The sequence below is a fragment of the Choloepus didactylus genome, chromosome 20 (assembly GCF_015220235.1).
Source record: "Choloepus didactylus isolate mChoDid1 chromosome 20, mChoDid1.pri, whole genome shotgun sequence".
In the NCBI taxonomy this organism is placed as follows: Eukaryota; Metazoa; Chordata; class Mammalia; order Pilosa; family Megalonychidae; genus Choloepus; species Choloepus didactylus.
In genome coordinates this window covers 17,284,836-17,296,574 of record NC_051326.1, presented here as the reverse complement: position 1 = coordinate 17,296,574, position 11,739 = coordinate 17,284,836, and the positions used below count along the sequence as shown (strand labels likewise).

The 11,739-nt window shown below is 37.5% G+C and overlaps 1 pseudogene; it reads right to left on the bottom strand.

The window, feature by feature from the left end:
• Positions 1-5,869: 5,869 nt before the first annotated feature.
• On the bottom strand, positions 5,870-8,037 carry LOC119516348 (annotated as a pseudogene).
• Between the last annotated feature and the right edge of the window lie 3,702 nt (positions 8,038-11,739).

The following is an 11,739-nucleotide window of genomic DNA, read 5'->3' as shown; positions in this document are numbered from 1 at the left end:
AACAGGAAAACAATAGAGAGAATCAACAAAACCAGAAGTTGGTTCTTTGAGAAAATCAATAAAATTGATGGACCCTTAAGTAGGCTAACCTTAACCCCACACATCTGGGCACAGGGACCAAAATCCACCGAGACCCAGAGTGGAACAAAAGCCAGTGAGGAGTGCCACACAAAGGGGCCCTGGGATGAGAGAGAGAGAAAGAGAGAGAGAGAGAGAGAGAGAGAGAGAGAGAGAGAGAGAGAGAGAGAGAGAGGGAGGGAGGGAGGGAGGGAGGGAGAGAGAGAGGGAAAGTAGATAATGAGAGGATACTATGAGCAACAATATGCTAATAAACTAGACAACTTAGACAAAATAGACAACTTCCTAGAAAAGCATGAACAACCAACATTGACTTGGGAAGAAATAGATGACCTCAACAAATCAATCACAAGTAAAGAGATTGAGTCAGTCTTCAAAAACTCCCAAAAAAGAAAAGTCCAAGCCAGATGGCTTCATATGTGAATTCTACCAAGAATTTAAGAAAGAATTAGTACAGTCCTGCTCAAACTCTTCAAAAAAATTAAAAAGGAGAGAAAGCCACCTAACTCATTCTATGAAGCCAACATCACCCTAATACCAAAGCCAGACAAAGATACTACAAAAAAAAAAAGAAAATTACTTGTGTATAGGAGAAAATTATAGACCAATTTCCTTAATGAATATATACTGAGGATGCAAAAATCCTCAAAAAAAATACCTGCAAATTGAATCCAGCAACACATTAAAAGAATTATACACCATGACCAAGTGGGATTTATTCCAGGTATGGAAGGCTGGTTCAACACAAGAAAATCTATTAATGTAATACACCACATCAATAAATCAAAGTGGAAGAACCACATGTTCATCTGATTGATGCAGAAAAGGTGTTTGACAAAAGTCAACATCCTTTCTTTTTTTTTAAAGTTCAATTTTATTGAGATATATTCACATACTATACATACCATGCAGTCATACAAAGCACGCAATCATTTATTCATAGTACCATTATATAGCTGTGTGTTCATCACCAAAATTAATTTTTGAACATTTTCATTACTACATACAAAAAATAAGAAGAATAAATATTAAAGTGAAAAAGAACAATTAAAGTAAAAAAGAACACTGGGTGTTTTTTTTTTTTTTTTTTGCCCCCATTTTTCTACTCATCCATCCATACACTGGACAAAGGGGAAGGTAGTCCATATGGCTTTCCCAGTCACATTGTCACCCCCTCATAAGCTACATTTTTATACAATCATCTTCACGATTCAAGGGTTCTGGATTTTAGTTTGATAGTTTCAGGTATTTACTGCTAGATATTCCAATTCATTAGAACCTAAAAAGGGTCACCTATATTGTGCATAAGAGTGCCCACCAGAGTGACCTCTTGGCTCCTTTTGGAATCTTTCTGCCACTGAAGCTTATTTCATTTCCTTTCACATCCCCCTTTTGGTCAAGAAGATGTTCTCCATCCCACAATGCTGAGTCTAGATTCCTCCCTGGGAGTCATATTCCACTCAACATCCCTTCTTGATGAAAACACTCAGAAGGATAGGAGTAGAAGGGTACTTTATCAATATGATAGAGGCAATATATGAAAAACCCACAGCTAACATCATACTCAATGGGGAAAGACTGAAATCTTTCTCTCTAAGATCAGGAACAAGACAGGGATGCCCACTGTCACCATTGTTATATAACATTGTGCTGGAAGTTCTAGCTAGAGCAATTGGGCAAGAAAAAGAAATTAAAGACACCTAAATTGGAGAGGAACAAGAAAAAGTTTCATTATTTGCAGGTGACAGGATCTTATATGTAGAAAATCCAGAAAAATCTACAGCAAAGCTACTAGAGCAAATCAATGGATACGCCAAAGTGGCATGGTACAAGATCAACATGCAAAAATCAGTAGTGTTTCTATACACAAGTAATGAGCAACAGAAGGAGCAAATCAAGAAAAAAATTCCATTTACAATAGCAACCAAAAGAATCAATTATTTAGGAATAGACTTAACCAAGGTCACAAAAGATCTACACAGAAAATACAAGAAACTGCTAAAAAAAAAAAAATCAAACAGGACCTAAAAGCATGGAACAATATACTGTGTTCATGGATTGGAAGACTAAATGTAGGTAGGATGTCAAGTCTGCCTAAGCTGATTTATAGATTCAATGCTATACCAATTAAAATCACAACAACTTACTTTGCAGAAATAGAAAAAACAATAACCAAATTTATTTGGAAGGGCAGGGTGCCCCAAATAGCCAAAAATATCTTGAGAAAGAGGAATGAAGCAGGAGGTCTCACATTACCTGACTTTAAAGCATACTACAAAACTACACTGGTCAAAACAGCATGGTACTGGCATAAAGATAGATGTATCGACCAATGGAATTGAATTGAGTGTTCAGAAATAGAACCTCTCATCTATAGATAACTGATCTTTTTTTTAAATGCAACTTTATTGAGATATAATCACATAGCATACACTCACTCAAAGTGTACAATCAGTAGCTCACAGTATCGTCACATAGTTGTGCTTTCATCACCACAATCAAACTTTGAACATTTTCTTTACTTCAAAAAATAAAAAATTAAAACTAAAATTAAAAATAACATCCAAAACATCCCATCCTCTTCCTCCCCCCATTGTTCATTTACTTTTTTAATATAGTTTAAGTAAGATATATTCACACACCCTAAATCCACAGTGTAAATTATTCCCAGCACCACCATACAGTTGCGTGTTCATCATCAGAATCAATTTTTAATTCAATTTTATTGAGATATATTCACATACCATACAATCATCCAAAATGTACAATCAATTGTTCACAGTACCATCATATAGTTGTATATTCATCACCTCAATCTATCTTTTTGAACATTTTCCTTGTACCAGAAAAGGTAAAAATAAGAATAAAAAATAAAAGTAAAAAGAACACCCAAATCATCACCCCTTCCCACTCTATTTGTCATTTAGTTTTTTGTCCCCATTTCTCTACTCAGCCATCCATACACTGGATAAAGGGAGTGTGATCCACAAGGCTTTCACAATCACACTGGACAATTGATGTGTGACAAGGCAGTCAAGCCAATGCAACTGGGACAGAGCAGACTCTTCAATAAATGGTGTTTGGATAACTGGATGTCCATATCCAAAAGAATGAAAGAAGACTCCTATCTCACACCTTATACAAAAATTAATTCGAAATGGATCAAAACCTAAACACTAGCACTAAGACCATAAGAGTTTTAGAAGAAAATGTAAGGAAATAACTTAAAGATCTTGTGATAGGAAGTGGTTTCCTAGACCTTTCACCCAAAGCATGAGCAATGAAAGAAAAAATAAATGGGATCTCCTCAAAATAAAACACTTTTTTACATTGTTCCAGCTTGAATGTATTGTGTCCCCCAAAACGCCATTACCTTTGATACAATCTTGTGTGGGGAGACATATTAGTGTTGATTAGATTGTAATTCTTTGAGTATTTCCATGGAGATGCGCCCCACCCAACTGTGGGTGATGACTCTGATTGGATAATTTCCATGGAGGTGTGGCCCCACCCATTCAGCATGGGCCTTGATTAGTTTACTGGAGCACTATATAAGCTCAGACAGAAGGAGCGAGCTTGCTACAGCCAAGAAGGACACTTTGAAGAATGCACAGAAACTGAGAGAGTAGCTACAGATGAGAGACAGTTTGAAGATGGCCATTGAAAGCAGACTCTTGCTCTGGAGAAGCTAAGAGAGGACAAATGCCCCAAGAGCAACTGAGAGTGACATTTTGAAGAGGAGCTGCGGCCTAGAGAGGAATGTCCTAGGAGAAAGCCCTTTTGAAACCAGAACTTTGGAGCAGACACCAGCCACAAGCCTTCCCAGCTAACAGAGGTTTTCCAGACAACATTGGCCATCCTCCAGTGAAGGTATTTGCTGGAAACTTTATGGCCTTAAGACTGTAACTGTGTAACCAAATAAACCCCCTTTATAAAAGCCAATCCATTTCTGATGTTTTGCATCCCCGCAGCATTAGCAAACTAGAACATACATCAAAGGGCTTTGTCAGAAAACTAAAAAGGCAGCCTACACAATGGGAGACAATATTTGGAAACCACATATCAGATAAGGGTTTAATATCCAGAATATGTAAAGAGATCCTACAACTCAACAACAGAAAGGCAAACAACCTAATTTAAAGAATGGGGAAAAGGCATGGGCAGACACTTTTCTGAAGAGGAAATACAAATGGCATAAAAATGTATGAAAAGATGCTCAACTTCACTGGTTATTAGGGAAATGCAAATCAAAACTACACTGAGATATCCTCTCATACCTACTGGAATGAATGGCCATTATAAAAACAAACAAACAAACAAACAGAAAATTACAAGTGCTGGAAAGGATGTGGAGAAAGAGGCACTCTTATTCACTGTTGGTGGGAATGTAGACTGGTGCAGCCATACTGGAAGGCAGTGAGTGGTTCCTCAGGAACTAAGTATAGAATTACCATATTCTGCCAGCTTGAATGTATTATGTCCCCCAAAATGCCATTATCTTTGATGAAAAAAAAATTTTTTTTTTTTTGCTGGCCATGTTTCATTTGTCCTTTTTCTTTAAACAGGATAACCAAAGATACAAACAGTATTCAGTAAAAATAAAATAGATGAAACAAATTTCTAAGAGACTGTGATGTCACTTGCTACATTTAACCTAATTTTATACATGCTTGCCTTGAGACAGGAAATAGATCATTCAGTAAAAACATACAGTAAAAACAAAGTGTCTTATCAAAGAAGTACAACTTTTAAACTACAATAATGATGTACCTTAATTACTTCCATGCACACAAGTCTAACATTCAGTTTGTTTTTAAAAATAAACACAATTAAGACTTCTAGGAGCATTTTATAATAAAGTAATTCCTAATTTTTCTTTGTAGATCAAGCACCTCCAAAATACAAATTCCTATACACAGTGAGAGCTTTACTTAAAATGAACATACAAGTAAATTAAGTAAGTGGACAACCTTAGAATAAGCTGACATTAAATATTCAGCTAGGTAGGCAACAAACCATAGTGCCAAATGGGAAAAGTGTATTTGCAAATATATTTCAAAAACTAAGTTAACTTTCTATAATTAAATACAGAAAATATACCAATTTGCTAAAATAAATAAGATGTGATATATTAACACTTCTCTATAAAGAATGCATACCAGAAAATTTATAAACAGTGAATGAATCTTGAAAATAGATTACTATAATAAACGCTGGCTAAATAGAAGTGCATATTGTGAAGCACTATGGATGGTATATGTTTTGCCACATACTTGTGTTACCTTGAGTAGATAACACATGTGTACCAAATTCGGCATTCATTTTCAGTTGCTGCTGGTATCGTGTGTTTTAAGAAATGTGTAAAGTATGAAAATCTTGAAAATACTCATGAATGAAAAAATGTTTTCAGAAAAAAATAGATATTTCCATGCAATCATGTACAGTCTCACTGTGTAAATTTCACGGCAAGATTTTTGTTTCCTGTAAAACAGATCATTTTTCTATGAGAGAATGTTTTTACTTGTCTTAGTGCGTTTCTTTTGTCTCTGACTGCATTGTATTATTTTGCTCTATTTTTTAAATTTTTGTGTGCAAACAACATGCCAGTTAAAATAAAAACTATCTCACATGTAGAAAATAAGTCTGGATTTTAAAAACCAAAAACTAATGAAATCCTTACTAAAATGACACCATCTGATTCAAGTAAAAAAAAAAGACTTAAAACATTAGTAAGAAAAAAGACAGAACACATTTCATGAAGAATACAAAGAGAAATGTCTGCTGAGTGTTTTTAGTGCAGATGTTTCAGAATGCTGCTGTATGTTTTATGAAGAATTTGAGGGGAAGATTTCATAGCAGAAGGTGTTAACGTGGCCTGTATTGATTTAAGTGCTGACCCAACTGGACTGTGAAACTGTGGGATGCCTATGGATTCAAGCTGCTTGTTAAAGAGAAACTCCCCCTTGTTGTTCAGAAATCCTTACTCATTTCCTCTCTCTCCAAGCTCCCTGTCCTCTACTGGCTCAGTTTCTAGAATTTCAGCATCTTCTTTCCTGCTAAAGAACCTGTCCAAGTAACCGGTGTAAGTGTTTTTCTTGTCAGTTTGTTCATCCTTCCTTACCTCGCAACAAAACTGACTTGTAAGAAAACAGTCCTCCCCATCACTCACAAACTGGCTATCCCAAGATAATTGGTACAAGGCTTCTAATTGAGCCAAATTTGCCACTCCTTTTTTTTCTTTTTCTTGGCTTACTGATTTTGATATCAAACTTTTCAGTTCTAGTTGGGACACTGAGCTATTCAAGTCATTTAATTTATCAACAACATCAGTAGGCTCATGTTGTCGACTAAGTTGAATAGTTCCCGCAATAAAGAAATCAAAATCAAATCCCTGATTCTTTTCCCTTTCTTTTTCAGCCAGTTGCTGTGATGCTTCCTCTAGAGCTGTCTGGGCTTTAACTTATCCATCCTTTCACATTTTGACTTGCCTTTCTTATCAGATTTTTCTTTGCTTTGTTCTTTCTAATTGGAAAGTTCTATAGTAAGCTTGGGTTCATAATAATGATTAACTTCACTCTCTCTCCAAACTAAGTTATCTAAATATGATGATGACCTCATTTTGTAGTTACAAGTATGGCTACACTCCAGATAACAATATTTATTTTCATGATGATCTTGGTACTGCCAGCAAGGGTCAGTAGAGTAACTGGTATCAAAAGCTGAATCCTCCAGATACGTTTCACGATCTCCATCCAAGTATTTTTGAGGATCAACTTGTACTTCTTCTTCATCAGTGACATCAGACAGAGCTCTTGGGTCAAGCTGAACTTCCTCAATATTAAAATTGTTATGGATAGGCCAATCATGCTCTGAAAACTGACAATCATGGTACCTTTCCCAGTTATAAATGTGACTGTGAGTTTCATCCATAAGCAAAATATCATCAACTTCTTCTACAATATGAAAAGGATAACTCAAAATTGACTTATCATTTGGAAAAGAATATATGCTCATGTAAGGATGGGAGAGTGCTTTTTCTGCTGTCAACCGATCCATGGGGCTAAATGTCAAAATCTGTTCCAGGAAATCCAGTGCTTCTCAACTAATTCCTGGAAGCAGCTGAGTTAAAGATTTGTGTGGCTCAGTCATGTCATTTCTAATGTAAACTGGAATTATGCTGAGAAGCTCCTGACAATCTTCCTCATGCACAAAAGGTGTAGATTCTAAAATCAGCTGCATCTGTTCAAGTTCATGTGCACCTGCAAAGAGGGTTTTACCAGTCAGCATTTCAGCAAAGATGCAGACTGCAGCCCACATGTCAATGGCTTTAGTATAATTATTAGGAGAAAGTAAAAGACGTGGAGATCTGTACCATTTAGTAACCAATCCTTCAGAAAGATGACCCTTATGGGAATAATGGGGATCCATGATCCATGCAAGACCAAAGTCACCTATCTTCAGCACCAAGTCTTCAGTATTAATGAAAAGATTAGCTGGTTTGAGATCTCTGTACAGTACGTTTGCAGAGTGAATATACTTGAGCCCACGTAGCAGCTGATACATGAAAAGTCTGGCATGCTCCTCCAGTAAAGGGCCCTGCTCCAGCACATTAGCCAAGTCTGTCTCCATGTACTTCTGAACAATGTAAACACTGTTCAGTTCAGTAAGAGAGCCCACGTCATCTGTTAACTGACTTCCACTGGGACCAAGAATTTCAAACACTTTCACAACATTATCATGGTCAAGTCTTCTAATAATTTTGATTTCATGTAGAGCATGTTTGAGACTCTGGGGATCAATAAGGACAATTTTCCTGATGGCTACTCTTTTGTCACAGTCATTGTCTACAGCAGAAAAAACCAAGCCATTGCCTCCACAACCCAATGGTTTTAAGTCCATATACCTAGAGCCCAGATCAAAACCATGAATGTTCATGAGACTTTCAAATTTCTCAGCCATTTTGAAACCCTTACTATTGCCTCTCCCTTTTGAACTGTTGAACTTGTGTAAACAAGGAAGAAAACTGGCATCGAAAGGAAAGATCTTCCAAAAAGGGAGACAAAAAATAATTTTGCTTCCACAGCAAGATGGTTTCTTGATGTTCATTGCATATGCCAACCAGGCTGTTAAGTTCCCCTTAGATTTAAATCTCAAAATGCTCTACTCATACTGAGAATTAAAAAGATTGCAGTACTCATAGTTCAAGAAAGGGGCAGCAACTCTGCAGACATTTAAAGAAAACACTCGAGAAACTCAAAAGGAAAGAAATGACATACTGTGCACTCAGATTTACTTGTGCTAAATGATTTAACATTTAACAAAAATGTGAATAAATATGCACACAACAGGCTTCTCTGAACATTCTCCTCACAGTGCAGATACATTCAGTGTTGGACTGGTCCTGAGCAGCATCGTTCTAAGGTGCTGGTAAGCACTATTTCCTTTTTGCTTCTTTTCTTCCTTTGTTGCTATATATTTCAACAGGAAGCTCTGGCGGCTGTTGGTTAACAGAAGATGTCTTTTTTTAGTGATCAGGTGGCTCCAGCTCACCACAATCACAATCAAAGCTACCATCCATCTTACTCCGATACAATGAGACTTCTCTGACTCATGGAGAGAGAGCAGGGCCTGCGGACAGCCCCCAGGGTTGGCTCAGGTCTCTGGCTGTGCTGGTGGCAGCGGCGTCTCCGAGGCTCTCGCTTTGCCGTAGTCGCTGCCATGTAACCCTGACCCACTAGAGAGGGCGAGGGCCTCTTTGATGCAATCCTGTGTGGGCAGATGTATTAGTGATTAGGTTGTAATTCTTTGATTGAGTGTCTCCATGGAGATGTGACCCACCCAACTGTAAGTGATAACTCTGATTAGAGGATTTCCATGGAGGTACCGCCCCACCCATTCAGCACGGGCCTTGATTAGCTTATTAGAGCACTATATAAGCTCAGACAGAAGGAGCGAGCTTGCTACAGCCAAGAGGGCACTTTGAAGAACACACAGGAACTGAGAGAGTAGCTGCAGATGAGAGACAGTTTGATGATGGCTGTAGAGAGCAGACTTTTGCTCCAGAGAAGCTAAGAGAGGACAAACATCCTGAGAGCAACTGAGAGTGACATTTTGAAGAGGAGCTGCAGCTAAGAGAGGACAAAATGCCCCAAGAGCAACATTTTGGAGAATGCCATTTTGAAACACAACCTGGGAGCAGAAGCCAGCCATGTGTCTTCCGAGATAACAGGTTTTCCAGACACCAATCGCCATCCTTCAGTGAAGGTACCCTGTGGTTGATGTCTTACTTTGGACACCTTATGACCTTAAGACTGTAACTTTGTAACCAAATAAACCCCCTTTATAAAAGCCAATCCATTTCTGGTGTTTTGCGAAATGGCAGCATTAGCAACCTGGAGCACATATGATACAGGAAATCCATTACTAGATAAATACTCAAAGGAAATGAAAGCTAAGACAAATAGACATTCATAAACTGATACTTATAGCAGCATTATTCACAATTGCCAAGAGAAGGAAACAGCCCAGATGTCTATCAACAGACGAGTGGATAAACAAACTGTGGTATATACATACGATGGAATATTAAACAGCTGTAAGACAGAACAAAGCCACAGAATGTATAACACCGTGAATGAACCTTAAGGACATTACAGTGAGCAAAATTAGCCAGAAACAAAAGGACAAATACTGTACGGTCTTACTAATATGAACTAACATTAATGAGCAAACTTTGAGAGTTAAAGCTGAGAACACAGGTTATCAGCAGATAGAAAGAGAGCAGAGATCGGGTATTTGATGCTGAAGGAGTATAGAATGTTCACCAGGATTGACTGCATAGATCCAGAAATGGATAGCACAATAGTGTGTGTTGGTAGCACAATATTGTAAGTACACTGAACAAAGATGTCTGTAAGTAAAGTTCAAAGAGGAGGGCTAGGGGCATGTATGATATCAGAAGGAAAGATAGAAAGACGTAAAAAACTGGGACTGGTGTAACTTAGTGAAACCTAGCATGGTCAATGATGGTGACTAAATGTACAAATATAAAAATGTTTTCACATGTGGTATAAAAAAATGAACTTTGCAAGATGTGAAAAAAAAACGATGGTATTGGGAAAAAATATAATCAATGCAAACTAGAGTCTATATTAACAGTAATATTGTAATATGCTTCCATTAAATGTAACAAAGGCAATATACCAAAACTAAATATTTATGAGAGGGAGATATAAGGGAGGGGTGTGGGATCCTTAGTAATGGTGGTGTTGTCTGACCTTATTGTATTTTTTCTTTTATCATTTTATTATTCTTTAAAAAAAATTTTGGAGACTGAATATGTTCAAATGCTGTTTGTGGTGATTGATGCACAACTATACGATGATACTGTGAACAATTAATTGTACAGTGTGGATGATTGTATGGTATGTGAATATATCTCTATAAAATTGCAGGGAAAAAACAGAGGGATACAAGTGCTGGAGAAAACATGGAGAGAGGCATGTATATATTTACTGTTGGTGGAGAAGTAAAATGGTATAGCCTATCTGGAAGACAGTTTGGTGGTTCCACAAGAAGCTAAGTATGTGGGTGCCATAAGGTCCTGCAACCTCATTATGGGGTATATACTTTGAAGATCTGAGAGCAGGTATGTGAATGGACATTTGCATACTGGTGTTTATGGCAGCAGTATTCACCATTTGCAATGGGTGGGGGTGGCCAAAGGGTATGTCAACTGATGAACAGAATGGTGAACTGTGGTGTACGCATACAATAGAATATTGAGCAGCTGCAAGAAAGAATGAAGCTGTAAGACATGAAAGTAGGTGAATGGATCTTGAGGACAGCATTTTGAGTGAAGTATACGGCAGAAATGAAAAGACAAACAAGATAACACCTCACTAATGTGGATGAACTATAATGTGTGAACTCTGAGAATTGAATCTTAGAGCACAGGTTATCAGGGGAACGCTTATTGTAATGGCCCCTAGATTGTAAGCTCTTACAGCAGTCACATCTATTCCTGAGTTGTAAAGGTTATCTCCAAATTCTGAAATGCTGAGTTCTTTGTGTATAACCTGGTCTCTCTCTGAAACTTTGGGTATCTATGTGACACCTGAAATTCAGAGCTAGAGCTTGGCTGCTATGAATGTCAGTATTACCTCATAATCAACTGTTAAAAAAGCTGAAAAAGAGTTCAGACTTCAATTAGAGATATGAATGAAATGGATCTGGTTAGGACTAAGAGAAATCAGGCCAAAGGGTAAAGAATGATATTGACTGTTTTTAAAAACTTCGACTTCTGTGTGAGACCAAGGGAAGAGATGCTTATTTTGTGCAGGATCTAAATTTTCTGTAGCACATTAAATAATTTAACTTTCATGGTCAGTTTATTCAAACACCATAATTACATGGAACTTTGACTAGGAAGTGAGATCTGGTAGGTTTATATGGGTTAGTGTGAAATCCTGATACATCCCAAAATAATTTTGGCAGAGCATAAAAATGAATTTGCAGCACCCCCACCACCACCCCAGAGGAACTGGGGGAAAATATGGAAATGTGGGACTTTCCCACCTGGGTCATTACTGATATTCTTACAAACATTGGGGACTACCAATTTGGTAGGCTGAGCCCTCGATTTGGGGGCTTGCCCTTATG